This window comes from Balaenoptera physalus (assembly GCF_965194825.1).
Source record: "Balaenoptera physalus genome assembly, chromosome: X".
Classification (NCBI taxonomy): Eukaryota; Metazoa; Chordata; class Mammalia; order Artiodactyla; family Balaenopteridae; genus Balaenoptera; species Balaenoptera physalus.
This window is the reverse complement of record NC_138903.1, coordinates 102,094,473-102,122,160: the sequence shown is the minus strand read 5'-3', so window position 1 is coordinate 102,122,160 and position 27,688 is coordinate 102,094,473. Positions and strand designations below refer to the sequence as shown.

The following is a 27,688-nucleotide window of genomic DNA, read 5'->3' as shown; positions in this document are numbered from 1 at the left end:
AAAGCTCTATCCGTCTTCATCAGGCATTCATTGAATTTTTTCTCTCAAAGCAAGTAAAACATCCCAGACTGGGGTTTAGGAAGCAAAATAGATGATCTGACATCATTACTGCCCTAAAGACACGTTGATTCAATCCTGAACACTTGCGGCAAACTGCTGTTCCCCACCCAAAATGCAGTATGTTATGACAGGAAGACTGTGAGATGTGGAATCAGAAGACATCAATTAGTTCCCCGGCTCTGCTACTTCCTAGCAGTGTGTCTATGAGCGAGTTTATTTAATCCTGCTAAGTCTCAGTTTCCTCTTTTGAAAATAGCGATAATAACTACTTCCCTAGGGTCCTCGTGAAGATTAAAGATGGCATGTGAAGGCACTCTGTAAACTATTATAAAGTATTATACAGCAACTTCAAATCCTTAATGAAAGAAAATGGTGAACAAATCAATGCCTAAGTAATTGTGAGAGGCTATATAAATATGAGGCATAAGTTCTACTAAACCTTTTAAATGGAATGTACGAAAAGTTATGCCATTTGCCCTATAATTATTGACTACAGAGTATAATAGATCTCCTTCATATATAAAAATTATAAGCCTTTAAGTCGAAGTAATTTAAGAAGGATGGGACTAACAAAAATCTGTCAGCCATTTTTTACCCATGACTCAGTTTGGCTCCTGCCTAAGACCAGTTTCTAAACACAACTTGAAGAACGGCCAGGAGATTTTTTTTTAAAATACAATTTTTACTTTTTATCAGGACCACTTAAAAAAACAGCTAACAGCTTGTCAATATTGTCACATTCCTCCTACTTTGCACATTTTTTTATAAGCAATGCAAAATAAAAGGTGAAGAGGTAAAAAGTAAATATTATTGCTGAATAAAAGTTTAACCTCAATTTCACAGTATGTGATTGGTAGGTAAAAAGAAAGTCTGACTTTTGAAATATGTTGAAACGTGTCCTTTTCCCCAGTCTGTCTTCCCACAAAAGTGAACTTTATTTACATGGAGAGAGCAGGCACCGATATTAAAAAAAAAAGAAAAGAAAGAAAGAAAGAAAAGAAATATATTTTCCCTCCATTTAAATTTAGCCAAATGAAATACCAATCAAAAGTAAAAGTTTCCAGGGTCTCTGCATTTTTCTGAATTCTCTCATCTGCAGAGCACTTTGATCTGTCCCAAATTCTGTTTCCTCCCTAGCTCCTATGCCTGCCTTCGCTATAAAGGGAAAGCATCAGGAGAAAAGCAAACCCTCTCCCTAAACATCTGAGACACAGGAAAACAGATTTTCAAATAAGGGAATGAAAGAAAAGCAAACAAAACCTTGTTTGTTTGTTTAGTCATAAACGGATATGGTGTACAACTGGGTCTGAATTCAGGGCGTCACCCATAGAGGAATCTTATGCCTATGAAGTCATCCCTAATTACAGAGTTGGACTAACAATACAGCAATTATGAAACCACTCCACTGGCTCCTTTAACTATACTTAAACCCTCAACACAAATCTTTGCTGAGAAAGGTGTACCTACAACTACCTACCTGAAACTATTACTCAAATTCTAAAAGGTATTTGATGGAGATGAGGAAAGGGGAGGGGGGTGTCTGTTTTCATCCCCTAAGGCGATTCACTTTAGGAATGCTGCTGACTAAATAATCTATTTACTAATCTGTGTCATTCAGAACCATGCTGGTCAGGAAGCAGGGCACACAATGGGAAACTTAACCACGGATAATCAAGAGTTGATTACGAATTTTATATTTTTTTCTTGAAGTTGAGAGGAACTAAAAGATAAAAGCAGGGCATATTCACCATAGACATTATCCAGCCACTTGTATGCCAGGTAAACAGAATTGGTAAAGTGAGGCTGATGACTTAAAATCAGAGATTTGGCCACACACACTTAAGCTGGTAAGCTCGAATCATGAAGAAGAGAGGGTGGACAAAACATGGAAGAATACATTATTTGTATTTGTGTATTTGTCACCTTCCTCTGTCCAAAACAGGCAGCGCTTTGGAGCAGCCACACTTCACATACCTACCTGTACCAACAGAAACTGCCACCCTGCCTCGTCACTAGTAGGTAAGTCAACAGCACTAGTCTCCAGGTCAGATGGGCGTGCAACACGCTGAGCTAAAGCTCACCCACTCTCACTATGATTACTCAAGCTCTAGTGCCACGTTTCCAAATGACTTGAGAAGATTTCAACTTGAATGCCTATCATATTCACCCACTTATTCATTTATATTCAAGACTTAATTGAAGGCTTAATATGTACCAGGCACTGTGTTGGGTGCTGCAGATATAGAGATTTAGGACCCAAAGTCTCCCCTCAAAGACCTTACTGTCCAGCGGGGAGAAAGATGGAAAAACAAAGACATAATATTAATGCCATCATGCTATTCACTGAGTGGTGGGGTGACAGTGGTGGGCTTCAGGAAAAGTTTTCCAGAGAAGGTGACTTTTGAACTTTATCTTAAAACATAAGTAGGGCTTCCTCAGACAGATATCACTGGTAAAGGCATTCCAGGCAGAGAGAAGATGATATTCTAGAGGAAGATGATATTCTAGAGCTGTAGAAAGATAGTGTGGTTGGAGCACTGTGCCTAGGGTTTGAGAGAGACGCAACTGGAGCAGAAGGTCAGTGTCTAATTTAGAAGGGCCACACTCAAAATCTGGACTTGACCCTCTGGCCAAGGGAGAGGGAAGGTCAGTGAGGAAAATTCCAGTCAGGAGAGTCTAAGTGTCTACATTTGAACTTATCGCCACATTATTTCTCCCCTTTTCAAATATCTCTCCTGTCAAATCAGGTCTCCTTTTCAACTTCCCTACTTTCCTCAGTCTCCAGGTTTACAAATTTGAGAAGTTTGGCCACAAGAAACAAAGGGAGATTGAAATAAATCACTAAGCTCTCTGGATTCTTCTATCGTATCCCTTTATCACCTCATGTCTGGCCTTTTCCAAAGGCCTTTTAGCTGATCTATCTATGGTCCTGTCTCCCTCCAATGTAATCTCTACGTTGCTAACCTCCTGAAGAGCAGATCAAAGGTATACTTCCTACGAAAGCAAGTCCCAACTTTTAAGCACAACATCCTAAGCCCTACACTTTTCTGTATTGATGCCTGTCTATCTTTCCAATGTTTTTTCCCATTACATGCACTGCATACCCTGGAATCACACTCTTTTCACACCCTATTCCCCAAACAGGCCATGTATTTTCCCACCTCTGTTCCTTCTCCTCTGTGCTTCTCTCCAGTGGAATGCTCTTCACCTGTCTCCTATGTACTTTTCAAAAGCATCTTTGAGAAAGTCTCTTTGGAGTGTCTGTCCCCACCTGAGAGAAAAATTCTCTGTTCCCAGGACTCTCACAGAACTACATGCTTTCTTCTGTTACAGCCAGTGCTGGATACTTTCAGACAGCTCCAATTTTAAATATCTTACTGTCAGACCATATGTACTAATTTTTGAATGGGAAAATATAGTCACCACAAGGATAGCATTTAATACTACTATACATAAGCTCTTTGATGGGATGGAAGGGACCGTTTCCCATTCATCTTCATATTCCCAGCCCCTCTCACTGTGCCTACAGAGTAGGTAATATAATAACATATCATTGTAAGTTTATACTATAGCAGCTAACATTCTTGGAGGACCAATTGTTTACATGGACTGTGCTAAATGCTTTATATACATTATGTAAGTTATTTCTCAGCAAAACTCTATGAACCACGTAATATTGTTATTTCCATTTTACAGAAAAGCAAACAGGATTAGAGAAGTTGAGTAACTTGCCCAAAGTCACACGGCTAGAGAGGGGTAGAGCCAGGTCTCAAACCCAACTCCACCTGACACCAAAGTCAGCATTCTCAATCGTTATGCTGTACTGCATAGCTTCCTCAACCACGGCTTAGGGAATGAATTTATCTCCCCACAGACTATAAACTTATTAAAGTAGAAACACAGCTTACTCATCTCTGTATTCACCACAGCACTTTACTCAGAGACACAACGCGTTCTCAGTAAATATCTTGAATCAAAAAAGGTCCACATCTAGTACCCACAACCATTTTGATCATGTCAGTCCCATTTCAGGAAGCTATAATTTCTTATGCCTAAACAGCTGGTCTAAACTTTGCCTGGTATTCCTGGTCCTCTAGTGTTCCTCCTAGTCACATCTAACCAGCTTAACCTTTCAACAACACTCAGAATTAGCTTTTTGATCACAACCATCCTCCTGAACGATACCCGTCCTATTAACTCCTACATCAGCATCTTTTACCCTGCCCCCACTACCTCTTTCCCTCCCTGCTAGTAAGAACTCCCTCTCTCTGTATCTACCTTTCACACTTATAACACCATCCGCTTTATTCCTCTTATCTTCTTATCCAAATCCTACTCGTCCTTCAAGTTTCAGCAGAAGCCTCATCCTCTCCCAAACCACATTGCCCAGTGACTCCACACCCCTGCTGATCTTTCTCTTCAACTCCCACAGGATTTAGAATCTTGCCACAAAATTTAGCAATTTAATTATAGACTTCCTCCTATAGTTATATAAGTGGATGTGAGTACAGCCTGGCTGGGACATCCATCATCCCTACTAGATTCAGTTCATCTGCCTCCTCCACACAGATCCTCAAACTTGGTCCAAGAGAATAATCTTCCCCAACCAAAGACAACCATTCTTTCACCAACAGCACACAAATACTTGTCTAATTACTTGCTCTGCAAGTCTTATTTCAAGATTGTTTGTTTCTCAAGAACAGAGTCTAAACTTCGTCTTCCTCTCGGATACTCCCACAATGATAATCCATTGCTGGATGCTGGGTACAGAGGTATGGCTCAAAAAATATTCCAGTTGACTGCAATGTTTTGAGGGTGGTGATAATCTGCAACATGCCCAATATTCAATGATTACAAATTATATTAGGGAAGAAACAAGAGCCTAGGGTAGTTGAGTGACTCTGGCCAAGACAAAGAGCTGTGCAGCAAATGTAAAATTTAAAAAAATAAAGAGTATGTGAGAGAGAAGGTAATTAATTACTCTTACCGTAAAAATAAAAACAAAGAGGCTACACACTGCTTTGTGGAAAGAAGGCCCATGCCTATTATACCCTATGGAAGATAATTTTAAAACTCCTAACCAGGAATTCCCTGGCAGTCCAGTGGTTAGGACTCTGTGCTTCCACTGCAGGGGGCACCGGTTCGATCCCTAATCAGGGAACTAAGATCCCGCACGCTGCATGGCACAGCCAAAAAACGAAACAAAACAAAACAAAAACAAAAAAACCTCCTAACAAATGTGACCAGCATATTGAGAAATATGGACGGTTGCCAGAAAATGCAGTTCCTTTCAGCTAATTTGTTTTTATTACTTAAAGGAGGGATTCACTTAATCCTTGAACTGAAATCACCAAAATTGTAACTGTGTAAAATATATAGAATATTGGCAACAGGTTCAGTAGATACTATATATTATAGAGTTCTAAAAGTTCTTTCTTCAAAATACTGGTGTTAAGTGAGTACTGACAATAAAACAGGCCATACTTTTTAAAAAGAAGGACATGAATGCTGACCTTCTCTTGTGGCACATTCATTCCTATATATGACATGTTTCTGCTTCCCTGTATTTAATATCCCTTAATTTCAGCCTCTTACATGCTAACTGCTGTAAACAACCATTCCCCTTGTATCAGTGCTAATAACTTAGTACAAATGTAAGCAAACACTCAAGTATCAATGTGACGATTTGATTTTGAGTTTAGGATTTCTTTTTTCATACATAAGCCATCACTGTGGTACTCCTAGTTTTTTTAGTGATTAGTTTTTTACCTTACAGCTGATTTTTCTCCAGGGGCAAGCGGCTTGGAGTTTTGTTTGCTTACTTTTAGAAAACTTTAATGGAATCTTGGTGAAGGACCAACTGTAATAGTTTAAGAGGTTATATGCCTCTTTCTCAATTTAATGATCTGTTGCTCTGAAAGTCACAAGTGAGTCAAACTCTAACTGGTCTCACCTGTGTCACAGGTTTCTAGTCCTGAAAGTTTAGGAAAGGTAAAAGCAGACAGAAGAAGTGGTGAAGGATTTTACTGTTTATTATTCCAGCACCTCAGCATTATTAAAAATTGTTCGTTATAGTCAACGTGGAGAGCAGACTTCTGTGATGAAAGCAACATTCAACACGTAGAACACACTTTACTTAACGAGGTTGTTTTTCAGGCCTAGATCCTCTGGTAATTCTACTTGACATTTCAGCTGCAAATTGGTAAAACTACACAGAGGACATTGATAGATAACCCCCAATAGAACAGACAGTATTTTCCCATGAGGCATTGTTATACATGCTGTTAGGCTGTACAGGATTCGGGACTAGAGAATAAAGCAGCTGGCTGATGGAACACACATCTGGATACATTTAGCAACTATGCTTCTACAATTCATTTAGATTAAAATAATAGGAACACAAAAACATATCATTTTGGTAACATGGCATACCATTTCAGGGACATTTGTGGAATGACCTAAAAAACCTTACTGACTATTTACATGACAAAATACGTTTCAAATTCCAAATCAATTGAGCAATGAACTCTGGAAGGTTCTATCAGTGACTGAAGGCTAACTCTCCCTCTTATCCAACCCCAAGTAGCTGCCTGCCTATAAGCGCAATTTTGCTTTGGATGTACCCAAAAACATTAAGGAGACTTAAACATTAGCTCACTATATTTAATATGAAGAAGGGATTGCTATCTCCTGCTCCAACAATGCCCATGGATGCATGAGAGAGGGTGAAGGTTTATTAAGAAGGGCAAGGGGGCAGAGGCGGCTGTTATTTGCCAAGTAATGAGCACAGAGTTAAACTAAGCTATCTTAGCCCTCTTCCTACTTCCCTAATACCTACAACCAATTAAACCACCTCAGATGTTCTGTCTGTGTTGTTTTAAAGGAGATGCAGCATAGGGTTCTGGCTGCTAACCAGTGACGCCCCTTCCCCAATTCCGGTAGCTCCCCACCCCGCAGCGTGTCCGACCATCTACTTCTCTATCTCCTCCGCTAGGCTGTGAGCTCCTTGAAAGCAGGGCTGGTACCTTATTTGACTTTGTATCTTGGCTCACAATAAGCCCCTACTAAATGTTTGTTGAATGAACTGATGTTCCTAAGTAGGGAAAGTGAACAGACTTAAACATACTGCAGGCTAAGTAGTTGTCACGCGTGGTTTTCAACATGCATACGCTATAGAGAAAGCTGGGAACAAAATAGTCAAGACATAATAATGTTCCCACATTCTTCACAGGCACTTGGCCTGCTGGCATGCTTTAACTATCTACTGCTCTTTAATACTTCAAGATACTACAAAACTCTTCAAGATGTTTGCAACCTGTTCTTTGAATTTAGCTGAAAGTCAAACAAAGTTTTTTTTTTCTTTAAGAAACAGTTTTTACTTGGCAACAATTTTGGCAATCAAGCAGCACATTTCACCTTCACAATAATATACATCACGCACACATCATGTTTTGACAAACCTGCAATTTATAGATAAATGTATCATTTAGAAATAAATGTAAATTGCTGCAAACTAAAGCTGTACTTAAACTTTTTATTATGAAAATTTTCAATGTATACAAAAGAGAAAATGGTACAGCAAACACCCATAATCCCATCATCCAGATTCTACATTTATCAGATTTATCAGGATTTCCCCACTGATTCTCTCTTCCTGTCCTCTTTCTTCTTTTCCCCTGCTTCCTCCCTCCCTCCCTTCTCGACCCCCCTTCCCCCTCTCCGTCTCCCCCACCCCTCTCTCTCCCCCCCACCTCCTGAATTATTGTAAAGCAAACCCCAGACATCCCATGAGTGATTTCACCCTATTTAGCTATTAAATGAGTTCATTTCCTGGAAACACCTCTATTCTGTTCTAGGATCTAGCATAAGCTAGATTCTAATTGATCTTTTTTTCAAGTACCAATATCTATGAGTCACTTAAACCCCAAAGGGTGTCCAATCCTGTGTCATTTCCTGGAGAAATATCAAATACTTCCATTTTAAGTAAAAGTTTACTTTCCTCTTTTTGTCTTAATAAAGATAAGATCTTTAAGCAATGGCTATTGTAAAATAAGTTAATAATTTTTCCCATAGAAACATTCACATCAATTAAGTCAGATTGAAGACATTCTTTAAATTCTTGCTAGACAAGAGTTTTGTAGATATTTAATATACATCTTAACCATATTCTAAAAGCCCCCTTTCCTGTTATGAAGAATACTATATCAAACCCAAAGACACAACAAAGTTATACCTCTGCTTCCCCATCTTTACAAAGCTAAGAAGTATTAACTCCTTGGATTGAAATAGCACATTCTTCTTTTAAAAGGTCTAATCCCTTTATTTCCTAAGTAAACTCTGACACTTTCCAAAAATAATCTGAATAATTTATGAAAAAAACATATCTGCTGCTAATGAAATTAATTAACCTTCACACCTGAGGAGTATTTCCATTCTCCTTTCCTGTGAAAAATAACACAGAAGCCAAGGGCAACCTTCAGGTACATATCTCTCACAAGGCAAGATCAGACCAGTTAACTCAAGACAAAATATTATGATGTACAACTCAGAAATTACTAGAGATAAAATTTCAGCTTAGACTTTGAGCTAAGCTGGAAGTTTATCTATTAGTCACTAAAATGGCCTCCTGCAGTGTAACATACCCTGCTTATATGTTCTCAAATATGGTACTTGTTAATTGAGAAAACTAGACTCTTTTGTTTCATACTTCACTTTTTACCTCATACAGGTGTAGTTAAGTACAACTAATTTGAGAGGTTACCCTTGATTCGGAGTCGAGATTTATATAATCAGCTATATTGAAATAGGAGAAATAAAACATATGTGATAGAAAACTCTGGTGAGTTTGTGAGCATCAGAAATCACTATCACTACCATATTACAGTAACACCACCAAAATCTCATCACCAATGATTTTCATGTATTTTGGAAAGTATGAATAAACACCAGGACAACTGTTTGTCATAAGTTATTTTGTAAGAGTAGAATATCAATCGGTTTGCCATATTCTGTCATAACAGCTACCCTCAACTTCTATTTCACAGAATTTGAAAAACCATTTAACAGGGATCAAAAGTATTTGAAATTCCATTCCCCTTCGCCCCATCCCCCAGATATAAAGTAAGAGTTTCTGTCATTTAAACCTTTGGCATCTGACTTGACAGATACAGCTATATAATTAGGATTACAAAACCAATTTTTAAAAAGTACAAAGTCCCTAAAATATTCCCCAAGTAAAGACAATATATAGAGAGAGAACAAGTCAGATTCTAAGCTTCAAAATTTTCTCTTAAAACAAATTTGCTTCTACTTGAATACGTAAGATTTAGAAAGCGTCTCCAAATGTGTAACTACCCAAACACATAATCAGGATTTCAAGATGTTTAAAGTAAATTTCTGCTTAAATATTCCATAATATAAAAGTTAGAGCCTAACGAAATAATATGAAAATCGTTACCCTTCTGGGATGAGAGCAAACCTGTTGTTTCTTTCTCGCAGCACTAAACAGAAGGAACCTCCCACGCCCAGAACGCCAATCTGGAAACCCAACATTCTTCTCACAATTGCAACTTTAGAGAGCAAGTCATAACACTTCCTGCTAGAGGGCGAGCACCCTGACACAGCAATGATACAATACTTACGAATTCCCTTCCTGTCAGCCTCACAGTATTTTGCCAAGTATTAACAAATTCGAACTTCACAACATTTAGAGAAAAGTGAATTTTTTCATTCCAGCTCCACTGAAATCATGCAAGAACACAAGGGAATTTAAAGTTGGTTCAGGTCAAATAGCTACAACCCACATACCTATTTAAAGTTTGAACATTAGCCAAGTAACCTGCTTATTTTAGAACACATGGAACCAGCTTCTCCCCAGAGGCCAAGTCACTCGTCCATAGGAAAGTGCATTACTTAGAAAGGCAAATTAACTGTCCCAGACCGCTTACGTTCTATTATTCATCTCGATCCATACTTACTCACGTCTTCATACAACACTTACACTCCATATGCTAGGTGTCAGAGCATTAACTGTGAGTATCTATATCTTGTTTTCTGTTGAATACATAAGCTGTTAAGTGTAGGAACTATATTTTCTACCAGCCTAGCATACAGGAACGAAGCCAATACTTGCTGAACTGAATTTTCTATTGAGAGGCAGTACTGCTGAGTAGTTTAGAGTTCTGGAGCCAGACTGGGTTCAAATCCTGTCTCCACAATTTTCTAGGTTGTCTTTGGACAAACTGCTTAAGCTCTTGTGCTTGTTTTCTCATCCAGGGATGATAATAGTAACTACATCACATAATGATAACTATTTTGTACATTGTTGTGATGCTTAAATGATTTAATGTGCATTCAAATTTTAGATCATAGCCTGGCAAATTCTAAGCACTAGGTATGTGATAACTGCTATATTCTTATTACTGAAATTTGTTTTTTAACTGGTCTAGCAACTCTAATCAGTTAATTGTTAAATGAAGCAACTGGTTAGCTGAGTTCTCGCCCTTTATGGGAGAGAACAATAAATCAATAGGAGTACTGTGCTAGGCTCAGGAGACCATTTCTAATACTGACATAGGGCAAGTCAATCATTTGAAAGGAAATGGAGTGCAATGGGAGCATCAGGGTCTTAGGAATCTGACTGACTTCAAGTCTGTGTGACCTTGAACACATCACTTAGCTTCTCTGAGCCCCAGGTTCCTATCTATAAAAGTGGAACTAATTCCACATACTTCAGAGGGTTGTGATGATGATTAAGTGAGATAAATGCATAAGAGGGTCTGGCTCCAGCAAGGTGCTCAGTAAGTGGCGGCCATTGTTATAATCTGTCTGGGATATAATATGCATAATACCATCTGCTCTACCCACCTAATCTGCTCTACCTACCTAACAAGTATGAAAGTGAGATAATAGATCCTCCAGTCCTTTATAAATAATATAAAACAAAGTGAAGCGTTTTATGCTAACATTGAAATCTCAGAATAAGGAGGCGACTCACATTGCAGTCACCTGTAAAAAGGATCAGGACAGCCCACATCAGGAGGCAGAGTGTTCTCCTGTCCTCATCACTAACCACCATTAGCAGACACTGGATTACATTTCGTCTCCTTAATGGAAGCACTTTATTTCATCAATCACAAAAACTGCATGAACCATCAAAAGGCAACACAATCCCGAACAGAAGGAATAGAGCGTCAGGAGTCAGAGGACGTGTTTTTCCACCTGTTTTCATTGCTGACTCACTATGTGAAGCCTCTTCAACTTTCCCGAGTCTCAGTTTCACCATCTGTGAAACAAGCATAGCCCTAGCTGCCTGTGGCCAGTCAGGGAATATGTGGGGTAGTAAGGAACACTCAAGCACCTTGAGCTAACTGGAAGAAAGGGTATATGTGTATGTATTATCATGCATTTCCAGGGAAAACTGGGGCACAGGCAATTGCCTCCGGTAAGAAGGCAGTATCAGTGACAGGCCAGCAATGTTGAGTTTCCCCAGCCTTACTTTTCTTTAGCCACACTTGTCACTTCACAACACTTAGATGGGTCTGTCCCAAGTGCTATTAAATTAACTTCCTCGCGCTTCCCTGGTGGCGCAGTGGTTAAGAATCCGCCTGCCAATGCAGGGGACACAGGTTTGAGCCCTGGTCCGGGAAGATCCCACATGCCGTGGAGCAACTAAGCCCGTGCGCCACAACTACTGATCCTGCACTCTAGAGCCCGTGAGCCACAACTACTGAGCCCGCGTGCCACAACTACTGAAGCCCGCGTGCCTAGAGCCTGTGCTCCGCAACAAGAGAAGCCACGGCAATGAGAAGCCCATACACCGCAACAAAGGGTAGCTCCCGCTCACCGCAACAAAGGGTAGCCCCCGCTCGCCGCAACGAAGACCCAATGCAGACAAAAATTTTAAAAAATTAACTTCCTCAATGATCATGCTACCCAGAAACAGCTTCCTTGTCTTTCCCTTTCTTGGTCATCTGGAATGTATATGCTTTCTAGCTTTCTGAACTCTAAGGCTAATCTTTGATCACAGTGAAATCTGTCAACACCCAGTTGTTGATTTTAAAGTCCACTCACCATAACATGATAGAATTCACTTCAACTGCAAAATATTGTGGTGAAAGTTCTAGGAATGGATACTCCCTTTAAAAATGGACATCTTCTACCTAGTAAATACCAGGACATTTCCTAAAAGACTGTTGTATCACATCAGTAGTTCAGCCAGTTTCGGCCTGCGGCCCATTCTGTAACCTTCTAAATGTCTCATCATATGACGTATGTGCAGGTGTGCAGGGCCAAGGGGGGGTATTGGCGTTTGTGTATGTGCATGTGTGTGAGTATGTGTGTGAACAGCATCTCTGTTTTTCCTATGGGTAATGAAAATTGCTTTGGGAACAGAAGATGGTGGCAAGGGTTATGTAATCCATTGCACATTTTTATAAGCAGGCCACGGAATGAAAACAACTTTTACATTCCAAATTCATCATGATGAATGCTGGGGAAAGTCAATAGAAACCAACCTATGTTTTATCTGTACACGTAAAGTGCACAAGCTCTCACTCTCTCTCAAATGTTACAAACAAATCCATAAAGTTAAAAGTTCACACATGCACCTGTGGACACATACACCCTTCAGGGTGGGAAGGAAGGAAAGAGGCACACCCAAAGCTGCATGAGAATTTCATAGACGTATGGGTGTAATCTGCAGTTAGGACACAAGACCTAGGCATAGTATTTTTAAAGTCTCTTGCAACTTTCATTCAAACATCATCCCCTCCCCACCACACCCAGTACGGGTTATATTCTTTCCATGTGTGACACGTACAATGGAGGCCTCTCCCACTGTGCTTAATGCCACACCTCAATAACACTGATCTATCATCCTTTAATGGAACAGGATTTTACCCATCTTCATGACTTATAAAGTAAACAAACAAATAACACTCACAGTGAGTGAAACATCAAAGCAAAGGGATCTAACATAAAACAGGTACCAAATTAACACGGAGGATATTGCTACTGTAATTTTGGGCTATATTGGAAAGTTTAGGAAATTTATGCCAGGAACAGTATTAGGTACACAAACTTCCTGTTGCGTGGCTGTGTCAGTTTTAACAATCAAGTAGATCTGGTTTACGTGATGATTGGGGGGGGGGCGGGTAAATAAGCCACAAGAACATTTTAATTTCAATATTCCAAGGGCTGTCTCCCCAACAGTAAATATTTGTGAGCTCTGTTTTTACATAACAAAGTAATCAACCTTTTAAAACAGGATGTCTTATTATATATTAAATTATATACCTTGTCCTAATGCCCTAAAACAAAAGGCTGAAATAAACAGAAGGATTTAAAGCATGGGCCCTCCAAAAATTATCAGTTGAACTACACACGGGATAAGGAAGTGATTTGGAAGACATCTGTGGTGACTATATACAGTTAACAACACTGAACTGCATATTTCAAAGTTGCTAAGAGAGTAAATCTTAAAAGTTCTCATCACAAGAATAAAAAAGTAACTGTGGGGTGGTGGATGTTAACTAGACTTATTGTATTAATCATTTCACGATACATACATATATTAAACCATCTCGTTGTACACCTTAAACTAATACAATGTTATATGTCAATTATGTCTCAATGAAACTGGGGGGGAGACATCTGTGTTCTGTTCATAGCTAATAAAATCATACAAAGAAATAACTCATATGCTCTACACCTTCCTATCCTGAGGGTCTCTCATTCAAAAAAAGGATAGGGAAGGAAAAGAAACAAACAAAAAAACCCAACTAACCCAGCAGCTCCTAAACTTTTTGGCCTCAGGACCTGAGGACCCCAAAAAGCTTTTTGATATGTGGGTTAGATCAGTGTCTTTATCATATTAGAAATTACAACTAGGACATTTTAAAGATATTTATTTAAAAAAAAACTAAACCCGGGCTTCCCTGGTGGCGCAGTGGTTGAGAATCAGCCTGCCAATGCAGGGGACACAGGTTCGAGCCCTGGTCTGGGAAGATCCCACATGCCGCGGAGCAACTAGGCCCGTGAGCCACAATTGCTGAGCCTGCGCGTCTGGAGCCTGTGCTCCGCAACAAGAGAGGCCGCGATAGTGAGAGGCCCGCACACCGCGATGAAGAGTGGCCCCCACTCGCCGCAACTAGAGAAAGCCCTTGCACAGAAACGAAGACCCAACACACCCAAAAATAAATAAATAAATAAACTTATTTAAAAAAAAAAAAAACTAAACCCACCTCATGCTAATATAAATAACATTTAAAAATGAAAACTATATTTTAAAAAAATTTAATGGGAAGAGGCAGGGCACGCCTCGCTCCTCCGGATGTCTCTTGCTTCAACAGTGTTTGAATGGAACAGACCCAGGGACGCCCCCTTTTCCAGCCTCCAATCACCCTGGAACCTCTTTTCCTGTCGCATCCTTAGGAACCAACCACTCTGCCGTCCTCGGCCTCCGAAACCAGCCAACACCGTTTTTTCGGAGCTTAGCTCCTTACTGCTGATCAACCATGAGCTCCCAGATTTGTCAGAATTATTCCACCCAGGTGGGGGCAGCCGTCAACCACAGGGGTCAACCTGCATCTGGGCCCTCCTACACCTACCTCCCTCTGGGCTTCTATTTCTCCTGCGAGGATGTGGCTCTGGAGAGCGTGGGCCACTTCTTTTGTGAGTCCGCCATGGAGAAGGGCAAGGGCGCCCAGCGTCTCTTGAAGATGCAAAACCAGCAAAGCGGCTGTGCCCTCTTCCAGGAGCGCAGAAGCCGTCCCAAGATGAATGGGGTAAAACTCTGGACAACAAGGAAGCTGCCACGGCCCTGGAGAAGAACCTGAGCCAGGCCCTTGTGGACCTGCACCCCTGGGCTCTGGCCGCGCAGACACCCACCCATGACTTCCTGGAGAGCCACTTCCTGGAGGAGCAGCTGAAACTCATCAAGCAGATGGCGACCACCTGACTGACCCCACCTCCCACTGGCGCAGGCTGCCGCCGGGGTTGGAGTGGGGGGCTGAGCCAGTAGCTCTTCCAAAGGCTCACCCTCAAGTACGATGGGGGCCTCTGGAGCCCAGCGGCCTTTGAGGGGCCCCTCTGCATCCCTCCGGTGTCAGGGCTTCTGCCTGAGCCCCTCTCTGCAGCCACTAGGCAGCTTTTTGACCACCCTGGGGCCCTCACCTAAGCCGTGAGCCAAATGGAAACAAAGGTGTTTGCAGGAAAAAAAAAAATAGAAGAGTATATTGTTTACATCTTTGTTTAACTAAATACAGTGACAGCTGGATTTTCATATCTGCTTCTGCATTGTCTGTTGCAATATGTTGTTTTGATTCAAGTATATGAAGAAAACATGGCCTCCCACAGATACGTTGTTTGGAAAAAGGAAGTATTTTAGGAGCCTTTTCGGATAATTATGGATATTCTTCTTTATAATACCACGCCAAAACTGGGTAAGTGCTAGTTTCTTAAATAGTTGTTGCAGTGTGGAATCTGATATCAGATCAATGACGTTTTCATACTCTGTTACGTTAAAATCCATTGGTCTATCTTGCACTTTAAATGGACCTTTTACCCATGCTTGATTTCAGAACATCATGCACTGATCATATGGAACAATATTGTTTGACTAGTACAGCTCTGTTGTCACACTTCATTTTACAATATCTAACAAATCACTTCCATTAAAAACACCACCAACCTCAGTAGAAAAGTCTAAGTATTGATGCATGGTGGCTGACGCAAGTTTTCAAGAATTTGAATTTTTGCTTGAAATCTCTAACTTTATCATTGGCAACAAATACCCTCAGCCGTTTTCCTTGCAGCGACTAGCACACTTGATTCACTTTTGATAACATATCTGCCAAATATTCAGGTCTGAATTATCAGTTAATACGTCATTTGCTCTTTCAAGTAAAAATGGTTTTCTATTTTCTAAAAGTGCAGCTAGTTTAGCTTGCAAATCAAAAAACTGCACAAGTGCTTTTCCTCAAGACAATCACTGTAAATCCATATGCAGCAGAAATGTTTTTTATGTACTTCCCATTTCATCACACATAATATTGAAAAGATGTATACCCAAGAGTTGGGATTTAATAAAATTAATTTTTCCTGCTTAATCAAGGACATTCATTAATGAACTGCATGTTATAGGTCTTTTTCTAACAGGAAGGGTATGGTGTTGAATACAAAGACTACTAATACAGTGTGGGGCTAAGGCACTAGCAGTTTTACCCACCATTGCTTCTGTCAGTACAGTGAAAAAGCAAAGAACATCTTAGTGTTATTATACAAGTAATTTTGATCTCCAAGGGACTATGTGGCATACTTCTCTATTGAGAACTGGTGCTTTATTTGGTAATATTTATGATGGAGTCATCTAATTTTAGAGAGACAAAAAACATAGGGTCCATAGGTTTTTAACAAGAAATTTCAAAACTGAGAATGCAATTACCAGAATAGGTTTTAACGTGAGTTCTGTTCTGTTGAACTGTGAAAAGAAAAATTAATTGATTACTATCAATTCTGAGGGGACCAATCTACAGGTTATTTACTCCAAAGAACATTTTGCAGAATCAGGTTCATGTCCATGAGATGGGAATTTATCATGATAGTGTAGTTTTTAGAAACTTTTAATACATTTTTTAAAAGATTAAGAAAGACAATATATTTGTTATAAAACTACTTAAAAATATCCAGTTCATATGTAGCAAGTCAGATTTTTCTTCTGATAATCAGTAAGAGTTTCCTTCTCTGATACTAGAAAAGAAAGGCTTTGAAAGTTAGACTCTGTATGAAATGCAGAATTATTACTATTTTAAAATATTAAAAATGAAGTGAACTATAGTATTTATGTATAAAATAATATGCGGGTTATTTGAAAGCAAATCCCAAACAACAAAAAAGGGGAGAGGAAAGATGAAATATAAGAACATCAAATATTGATAAACTATTGAAACTGTGGGGGGGTTCCTTATGCTATTTTACTTTATATGTTTGAAATTTTCCATAAAAATAAGCTTTTAAAAATTCCATGAGCTTAGAAAAAAGTATTTTGTATTTTGGAAAGCAAAAATAAAATTCCTGGCTCATATTCATTCATTACACGAACACTGAATGAACATCCACTCTGTAAAAGGCACTGTACTTAGATGGCATCAGGAAATAGAAAGATTTATGAAATATGCCTTTTACATTCAAGGAGCTCAGAGTGTCTGTGTCCATATATGTAATTGATTCCCTAAAATGGGTATAATGCCTCCACTATGACCATTCTAAGGGGTACTTATACTATTACAAAGCTCAGCTTGAGCCAACTGAACTGCAAATCAGGATAATGCAATTTTAAGGAAAAAAAAAAGGAAAATGGCATGAAAAGAAAATACAAAAAGGAAACTTAAAAAATAAGAAATGAGACTCTCTTTGGTTTTCCTCTATAAAAGGAAACCAACAAGAGATGTGAGCAAATATGGGCATGACCACATCATTTTTCCACCACAACCCCATCATCTTATTTTACTTCAGGACAGGAACCATCATGTCATCTCCTTTGAGTCAGCTCTTGTACTACTCACATAGGCAAAAATAACTGAGCAATACATTCACTTTCCATGGTGAACATTAAATACATTAAGTATTCTATAATTCTTCCAATGAAAGAAGACAGCAGTTACAGATTCCATATTTTAATTTTCAGGGCTACTATGTCCATTCACACCGCCCGCCCCCCCCCATATAAATTAAGACCATCCTAAAGAATAAATCCACAAGTTAAATCAGTAACATTCCTCAGTTACTCAAGGGGTCTAATTATAACACTGATAAATGAAAAATAAAAGTGAGAATCAAAAAAATCAAACATTTACTTTAACTATCATCTTCCAGCTTATTGCCATATATTCCAAACAAATTATCAATTTTTCCCTATTCAAACTTCAGGTAAAATGTGCAAGAGTTCTCAAAACTCATTCAGTGTAGGTCTTTAAAAGCTGAGTGATAGATTAAAGGATTTAAAATTGCTCCATTGTTTTCATCTTTAATATTTATTAAGCTCTATGAGGGCAGTGATTTATCTTTTCACCAATCTATCTCAAGCATCTAGAACAGTGCCTGGCACACAGTAGGCAGGCAATAAGTATCTGTTAAGGAGGGTGGGGGCGGGGGGATTGGATGAAAGCAATCAAAAGGTACAAACTTCCAGCTGTAAGATAAATAAGTACTAGGGATGTAATGTACAATATGAGAAATTAACACTGCTGTATGTTATATATGAAAGTTAAGAGAGCAAATCCTAAGAGTCCTCATCACAAGAAAAAAAATTTTTTTCTTTCTCTTTTATTTTGTATCTATATGAGATGATGAATATTCACTAAACTTACTGTGATAATCATTTCATGATGTATGTAAGTCTAATCATTATACTGTACACCTTAATGCTGTACGTCAATTATGTCTCAACAAAATGGAAGAAAAAAATTCAGGAACAAATATTTACTTTCAAATGAAAAAAAGTATCTGTTAAATAAATTTGTGATAATAACATTGCATGCTAAAGGAATTAAACTCACTGTCATGTGCTATAGTGGTTTATTACATAATAAAGAATAAACTTTTAGCACTTTTAATGCAAATCACATAAATAAACATAAAAGACATCTACTCTTGTCCCATTGGGTAACCCTACAAAATAGGGTGATTCCAAAGAGGTAATCCAGCCAAAGAAACGGTAGGTTATATCTTTCTAGTGGCACCGAATCCATGATCATATTTGGCAGCTGAATGATTTTCTAATTCTCCACTTTCCGAAAAAAAAAGGCATTTCAGAGAAAAGTGGAATGGAAGGTATAAAGAACTCTGAATTTTATCAAGTTTTCCTTCAAAATTGCCACACACACAAAAAAGAAAAATCGCACTTAAGTTGTCAAGATCTCAATGCTTTAGCTTTCTTAACTTTAAAACGACTACTTTTTGACCTCACAAGGAATCACAAAACCTTCAAAAGAAACAGCCGCTTCAGCATTTCCTGCCTGTCTGCCCTAGTCCAAGATTAACCTTGTCAGTTTTTAGGAAGACTTATAAAACTCCCTTAAATGACTAATTCAGATGAAGTGGTAACATGAAGCCGCAGTTTTTATAAGATGCTGGTTTCTACTTGTTACCAGATGTTGCCATCACTTCAAAGTGTTAAATGCATTCATGAAGAGGTTCAGATATATTTGCATGTGGAATATTTTCTGACTTCTGCTATTATTGTGAAGACAGAGGAAAACTGTTGCCTTGTTGTCTAATAAAACATCTTTAAGGTTGCCAATATTCACTTCAAGAATCACCAAGTACTCTGTCGGTCTAATTCTTCCGTGTAATTCTTGCAAGCACATATATATATAAACACTTTCAAAACACACCCCAGGAACTTCCCTGGCGGCGCAGTGGTTAAGAATCTGCCTGCCAATGCAGAGCACACGGGTTCGAGCCCTGGTCCGGGAAGATCCCACCTGCCGCAGAGCAACTAAGCCCGTGCGCTACAACTACTGAGCCTGCGCTCTAGAGCCCGCGAGCCACAACTACTGAGCCCGCGAGCCACAACTACTGAAGCCCACGTGCCTACAGCCCGTGCTCCCCAACAAGAGACACCACCACAATGAGAAGCCCGGGCACCGCGACAAAGAGTAGCCCCCGCTCGCCGCAACTAGAGAAAGCCCACGTGCAGCAACGAAGACCCAACGCAGCCAAAAATAAATAAATAAATTTAAAAAAACAAAAAAAAAAAACCACACCACAAATTAATTCCATTTCTTTGGGAGCTTGTCATGAAACAGCCCGCTTAAAGATCTAGCTGAAAAATCCAAATGTGTGTGTGTTTGTGTGTATGTGTATACTTTTGGAGTTGCTTTTTTAGACAAACAGTAAACAGTCAACAGCTTCACATAGTTCAGGGTTCCTTTGCCAGGATAACTCAACAATTGCACTAGGTTTTCTGCTTCTACCCATTCTTCTCTGGTTATGTTAATTTCTTTGGTTATGTTGCCATTGGGGTTTTATTAGGTTAATTAAAAATGTTTTTTAATCTCCAGAGAGAGTTTAACGCAACAACAATGGTTGCTATTTTCTACACATAATGGTCATTGTTAAGTTTTGGCCCAACACAGCATCCTGAATACAATGTAGATTTATCCTTAAGATTGGCTGCAAAAATACTGTGGTCTCACACAGTGTTATGTGCCCTTTCTATTCAAATGTCTGGGAGATACCCCATAACTCTTATTTTTGCTGATACCCTGATTGTATTTCTCTGAGGATGGAGTTGAATCCATAAACATAACACTAATGCTGGCTCAGATTTCTAGACACTGAATTGTAACTGACCAGTCTTGCTTGCTCAGTATTTTATTTGGCAATCTGTTAACCTGGTACAGCTAAAAAGTCTCATAATTAATTCTGCCACAAATCAAACAACTTTTGTGGCCTTCGCTTGCTAAAAATCATATTGTTAGCAAAAAGTCATCCATGCAAGAGCAACTTCTTCCTTCTCCCAGTTTATCCCTCTCCCTGGTACTCTTACCTCAGAAATTGGCTAAGCCATTAGCAGGGTTCTTTTGATGGGGTAGACTATGGTAGGCTCACTGGCTCTGAGAATTCACTGCTTTAGAGAATGAGCTTTTAAAAGTCTCTCATTAGACCAAATACAAAAATGCAGATAAGCTACATGTGAAGAAAGAAGTTGGAATATCTGTTTGATGAGTACCATCATACTGCATTCTACCTTAAATTACACTTTTTTTCCATCACAGGATAGGTTTTGCTGTAGCTGTGACTATTAACCTAAACAAAGTTAGGAGTAGATGGGGAAGAAACAAATCACTGATATTAGTGGTAGTAAATTTTTTTTCAGTATTAATTCTGTATTTAAATGGATTCAGTGATCATCATACATCCTTTTACCAAGGCTCCTCTATTCTTAAAATCTTAATTTTGTCCTATTTTTTAATTGGCTGAATTTCACTTTCGAGTATTTCTCTTTTCTACGAGTTCTTTTATATTCATGGGAACTGCCTAGTACCTTCATTTTTGAATGACATCTTGGCTTACTATTCTTGGATCACACTTTTGTCCTTTCAGAACTCTGTACACAATGCTTAGTGGTAGTAAATTTCACTGTAATAATTATACTAAAACTATATGAGCCACATGCTATAACTTAGGTAAGTTTTCCTTATTGAGAAGTAATTCTGTTAATTGTGTTTAAGGTAGTATAACTGGACTGTGATTTTCAAATTCCTGCTTTCTGAGTGTAACCACTTAATGCCATATTCAGAATGTTACAGGCTGCCAGTGACATATTTATTAAAACAATAAAAGCCAATTTAGAATATAAACAGGATGGGAAAGAGAGCCAAGTTTTTTTGGTGCTTCCACCCTGAATCAAGAAGCAGAAAGAAGGGTGGAAAAGCTTTATCTTGAGAAAGCAAGACAGAAATGAAAGCATGATCTCATTCACTTTTCCCGCACCCAAACAAGGTGACATTTTCTGTTCCTTTCTTCTTCAGCCCTAATCAGTTTAACAGTCCTCTTCTCTTTTTTTAATCCCTAATAGTAAGTTTCCAAGTGCCCTTTTTAAATTAAGAGGTTTACCAGATTCTTTCTGTAATTTTTAAGATTTTATTTTTCAGAATCAAAGATCAAAGCATGAGAATGCACAAAAGTTTTCATTTAAAATGTTTTGATTTACTATTCATGACTAACAAACACATCCTAAACTCCAATACCCTAAATCCCAATGATTTAGTGGCATATTGTGTTTTGCTATGTGGGTTAATGCATTTGTTTGAAACAACAGAAGAGGTAAACCATACTTAAGGCAGTAGGTTTAGGAGTCTTGCAAAGAGAAATCTAAGGTGCGGGGTGGGGGGAGTCTTTAAAAAGTCTGGAAAGAACTCTTCAAATAATTTTAAAATTCAAAAACATATCAGTGATTTAGAACTTGAAAGTTATATACCTAAATCAAGAAAAGTTTCAATATTGGTAATTAAAAAAAAGATATCCAAGTTCTATCTGAAGAGAAATGACCAATTAATATTTGTTCAGTGATTTAAAAATCATAAAAGTAGGCACCACTTTAGAAAATAAGACCTAGCATGAGACTACAGAAGAAATTAAATTGTCTTCCTTAATGGAATTATCATTTTTAACTTAATTAACATTACATATGCAATCTCAAAATTCTAATTTATTAATGTAATTCCTATTGACAGCACAGTTTTTTGTGGTCATAGACCAGCTTATTCTAAAAATTTATGTGGAAAGAAACAGGTCTTAGAACAGGTAAAATTTATTGAAAAATAGACTGGGTGAACTCACTCTGCCTGGTGTTAAGTCATTTCTTGTAGCTACAGCAATCAAGATAGTGTGGTTACAGAGCAACACATGAAGAACAATGGAACAGGCCAGAGAACCCAGAAATAGACCTACACAAATAAGCTCAACTGATTTTTGATAAGCGTGCAAAAGCTCATCAGTGGAGGAATGGTGCTACAGCAACTGGACAACCATAGGGGGAAAAAATAAGAACTCTGACCTAGACCTCATTTTGTGTAATTTTGTATAAAGATTTACACCAAAATTAACTCAAAATGGGCCACAGACTTAAATGTGAAACATAACACCATAAAACTTTAGAAAAAATTTTTTGAAAAATTCATCAGGAACCATGTTTGGTGAAGGGGCCTTGGACATGACACCAAAAAGACAATCCATAAAAGGAAACATTGATCAACTTGGCCTTGTCAAAATAATACTTTTGTTCTGTGAAAGACCTTGCTTGGAGGATGGAAAGACAAGCTACAGACTAGGAGAAAATAGCTGTATACCACATATCTGACAAAGGATTGTTATCTAGAATATATAAAGACCTCTCAAAACTCAACATTAAAAAACAATCCAACTGGAAAATAGGCAAAAGACATGAACAGATATTTCACCAAAGAGGATATACAGATGGGAAACAAACACATAAAAAGATGCTCAGCATCATTAACCACTGGGAAATGCAAAATGAAACAAAAATGGGATATCACTACACACCTATCAGAATAGCTAGAATAAAAATGTGACAATACTAAGTGCTAGCAAGGATGTAGAAAAACTGAGTCGCTCATACGTTGCTGGTAGGAGATTAAATGGTACAAGTCACTACAGAAAAACATTTTGATAGTTTCTTATAAAATTAAATATGCAACTCTCATATGACCCAGAGATTGCATTTTTTGGGCATTAATCCCAGAGAAATGAAAATTTACAATCACAGAAAAACCTGTACACAAATATTTGTAGCAGCTTTATTTGTAGCAGCCAAAACGAGAAATGGCCCAGATGTCCTTCAATGTGTGAATGGGTAAAAAAACTATGGTAGGGGCTTCCCTGGTGGCGCAGTGGTTGAGAATCTGCCTGCTAATGCAGGGGACACGGGTTCGAGCCCTGGTCTGGGAAGATCCCACATGCCGCGGAGCAACTAAGCCCGTGCGCCACAACTACTGAGCCTGCGCGTCTGGAGCCTGTGCTCCGCAACAAGAGAGGCCGCGACAGTGAGAGGCCCGCGCACGGCGATGAAGAGTGGCCCCGCTCGCTGCAACTAGAGGAAGCCCTCGCACAGAAACGAAGACCCAACACAGCCAAAAATAAATAAATAAATAAATAAATAAAATTAAAAAAAAAACAACAAAGCAATGAGCAAGCATCCTTGAGTATATGTATTTATTAAAAAAAAAAGAATTATGGTACATTTACACCATGAAATACTACTCAGCAATAAAAAGGAGGAAGGTATTGATATACACAACTTGGATGAATCTCTAGAGAATTATGCTGAATGAAAAAAGCCAAAAGATTGCATACTCTGATTTCATTTACATAATACTTTTGAAATGACAAAATTATAGAAATGAGAAACAGATTAGTGGTTTCCAGGGGTAGAGATGGGGCAGGTGCAGGGGAGGGTGGAAGAAAGTGTGTGCTGTTACAAAAGGGTAACAAAAAGGATTCTAGTGGTGACGGAACTGTTCGGCATCTTGACTGTATCAATGTCAACATCTTGGCTTGGGTACTGTACTATGGTCTTGAAGAGGAAAGACTTGGGGGAAACTGAGTAAAGGGTACACAGGATCTCTCTGTGTTATTTCTTACAAGTACATGTCTACAATTTCTGCAAAGTAAAAAGTTCAATTAAAAAAATCTAACTCAGGGCTTCCCTGGTGGCGCAGTGGTTGAGAATCCACCTGCCAATGCAGGGGACACGGGTTCGAGCCCTGGTCTGGGAAGATCCCACATGCCGCGGAGCAACTGGGCCCGTGAGCCACAACTACTGAGCCTGCGCGTCTGGAGCCTGTGCTCGGCAACGGGAGAGGCCGCAGCAGTGAGAGGCCCGCGCACTGCGATGAAGAGTGGCCCCCGCTTGCCGCAACTAGAGAAAGCCCTTGCACAGAAACGAAGACCCAACACAGCCAAAAATAAATAAATAAATAAATTTATAGAACAGGTTTCTCAGACAGGTTGCACATTAGAATCACCTGAGGAGCTTTTTTTTTAAAAAAAAAAATCTAACTCAGAATTAAACACAGAATATAGTATAATTAAATGGATAGGGAAAAGGGAAGAAAATTTATATGCAATAATTTCATATCCTATTTTAAACATTATTCCCACGAATTTTTCCAGAATACTATAGACATAACTACTGACACTATAGTCTTAGCTTGTATGGTCAATTCATGACTCCACTAGAGTATTTGATCTGGGTAAATGATATTTTTCTGTTCAATACCAAAATAACAAGCTGATATAAAGGAGAATTTCAGGGCAAGAACCCACCAATGCATGACAATTTTGGTATCTGTTATTAGAAATATTTACTTAAGTGACACTTCTCCCCAGATAGTCACTCGTTGATCTCCTTCATGTCTTGCGTCAAATATCTTCCTTTCAGTGAGGCCTCCTGTGACCACATGATTTGAAATGGCAATGCGCTCTTCCCACTCCCTATACCCTCAACTTTAATTTTCTCCATAATACATTACCATCGAATATACTATATTGTTGTTCATTTTGTATCTTCCCCTAGTAGGATGTAAGCTTCATAAGGATGGTAATTTTCATTTGTTTCAGTCACAGGTATAATCCCCAGTGCCTAGAAAATAACCTGACCTATAGAGGCACTCAGTAAATATCTGAATAAGTGAATGAATCAATGAATAAAATGGAATTTTTTTTCTTGGTGAGGAGTAATACAAAGGGGGAAATACTGGCTCTCTGAGAGAGAAAATCCAGTTTGGAAGAAACCAAGAGTGATAAATCCGGGAATTCCCTGGAGGTCCAGTGGTTAGGACTCTGCGCTTCCATTGCAGGGGGCACGGGTTCAATCCCTGGTCGGGGAACTAAGATCCTGCAAGCCACGCGGTGTGGCAAAAAAAAAAAAAGTGATAAATCCTACAGTGTATATCCAATATATTGGCATTCGAGTTTTCAAAATCCTTTGGATGCAATACAATGTAGGAAACTCTTTAAGATCAATGATTAGGACTGCAGCTTTGTAAGCATAAGAGTACTTTGGTTGAAGATACAACCTGGAAAATAATGTACCACTTTAAAGCTATTACTAATGAATTTTCATTAGCTATGGAAGAGTTGGTCGAGTTAAATAATGTTGCTTAAGTTATAGGTGAAGTGAGTTTCAGAGAGTTTATGTCAACTTTAAAGACATGGCATCTGCCATTTTGTTAACATCTGAAAGAAAACTCCAGTTTGTATAAACTGATTCAGGGTGGAAGAGGCATTCCTAGTGAACCACGCTGGACTCTGGATGTGGTATTTAAATTTATGGCAAGAAGAGTGATGGATTAGGTATCAGGAGACCCCATCCCCCACCACTGTCCTCCACCACTGCATTAGACCTCTGTCGCCTCTTCTGCAAAAATCAGTGGCTGGATTAGACTCTGAGCTCTTCAAACGATGGCACATTATGTTAATTATCTTAGTGATAACAGTGCCTAGCACACTGTTGATAATTAATAAAGGCCTGTTAAATGAATTAAGTAATTAAATAGGAAGTTCTAAATGGGTCTCTGGGAAATTGTATCTTTTCTTGACTGAACTGCAGCCCTCCTCTCTCAGGGAGGCCTATCCTTTCCTAGTTGGCCTGCCCAGAATAAGGCAACTAGGTCCAGGAACTTCTCTGTGGGTTGAATACAGAAGATAATGGCAGAGATCAGTTCTAGGTGTCATTAGCTATATTGGCCTGAAGGGTTCTTGAAAGAAAAACTCTGATCTGTAACTGATTCTTTTTATCATCCTTGGATAATCCCTCCTTCCCATGTTCATCCCTGAAGAGTCAAAAGGTAAAGACTCCCTCAAACTTACTGCTGCACTTTCTAAATGTAAAACACCAAGCTCTTCTGAAAATGTCAAGTGTCAAATGTACTCAATATTATTTCTGGATGGATAGACAAGAAACTAGTACTAATGGTCACCTCCTGGGAAGGGAAGTGGGGGATCGGAGTCAGGGGCAGGAGGTTTATTTTCTTTATGTCCCTTTATAGCTTTTGAATTTTGTTCTGTGTATGTATTTCATATTTGAAGCGTAAATTTAAAAAATAAATATTAGATGTGCTCAATAATGCTTTAGGTTGACTGAAAACCATTGTGTTTCAAAGCATTTGTCATTTACTTCTGCAATACTTAATACTGCTTACTTTTGTTCCTTATACTAGGTATTCAATGAATGTGTATAAACAAGGAATTTTGGATAAATCTGTTATACAAGTTTTTAAAAAGGTGATTACACAACTTTTACAGGCTTTCCATTATTCAAGCAGAAATATTACTAAGGAATAAGGTAGTGTTGGGAACAAGTCGATGATAATAAGCTACTAAGCATCAAGAAACAGGAAAAGGGGCTTCCCTGGTGGTGCAGTTGTTAAGAATCCGCCTGCTAATGCAGGGGACACAGGTTCGAGCCCTGGTCCGGGAAGATCCCACATGCTGCGGAGCAACTAAGCCCGTGCGCCACAACTACTGAGCCTGCGCTCTAGAGCCCGCAAGCCACAACTACTGAGCCCACGTGCCGCAACTACTGAAGCCCGCATGCCCAGAGCCTGTGGTCCACAACAAGAGAAGCCACCGCAATGAGAAGCCCGCGCACCGTAACAAAGAGTAGCCCCCGCTCGCCGCAACTAGAGAAAGCCCATGCACAGCAACGGAGACCCAACACAGCCAAAAATAATAAATAAATAAATTAATTAATTTAAAAAAAACAAAAACAAAAACAAAATACTTGCTGATGGTTGTGCATATCTGTGAATATACTAAAATCCGTTGAACTGTACAATTTACATGGTTGGTACAGAATGTGAATTCTATCTCAATAACACTGCTTTAAAAAGTGAAAAAATATTAATATGTCCCAATATCCCCGTTGATTCTGAAGTTAAGCAGTTCTCACAATGAAAGTGCTATCCGTACATAACATTCACTCCTGACCTTTCACTTAAGACAAGTAAAAGAGGAAGAAAACCAAGGAAGCCTTTGCTTAGTTTTCTGACAGGTTCACATCAATATGTATTTTATTCAATATGATTCATAAGTTACCCAT

The 27,688-nt window shown here is 38.9% G+C and overlaps 1 protein-coding gene across 5 annotated transcripts in view; it reads right to left on the bottom strand.

Moving 5' to 3' along the window:
• The window catches only part of PLS3 (plastin 3), a 90,544-nt gene that overhangs the window by 51,174 nt on the left and 11,682 nt on the right, over nucleotides 1-27,688 (bottom strand). The window contains exon 1 of one of the 5 annotated variants that reach the window (XM_082445540.1): nucleotides 9,539-9,679. The exons of 3 other annotated variants lie outside the window; for them this stretch is intronic. The gene's annotated coding sequence lies outside the window, so the exon portion shown is untranslated. Of the gene's footprint in view, nucleotides 1-9,517; nucleotides 9,680-27,688 lie in introns of those variants that run through there. One more of the 5 variants, XM_082445538.1, reaches the window with a different exon arrangement.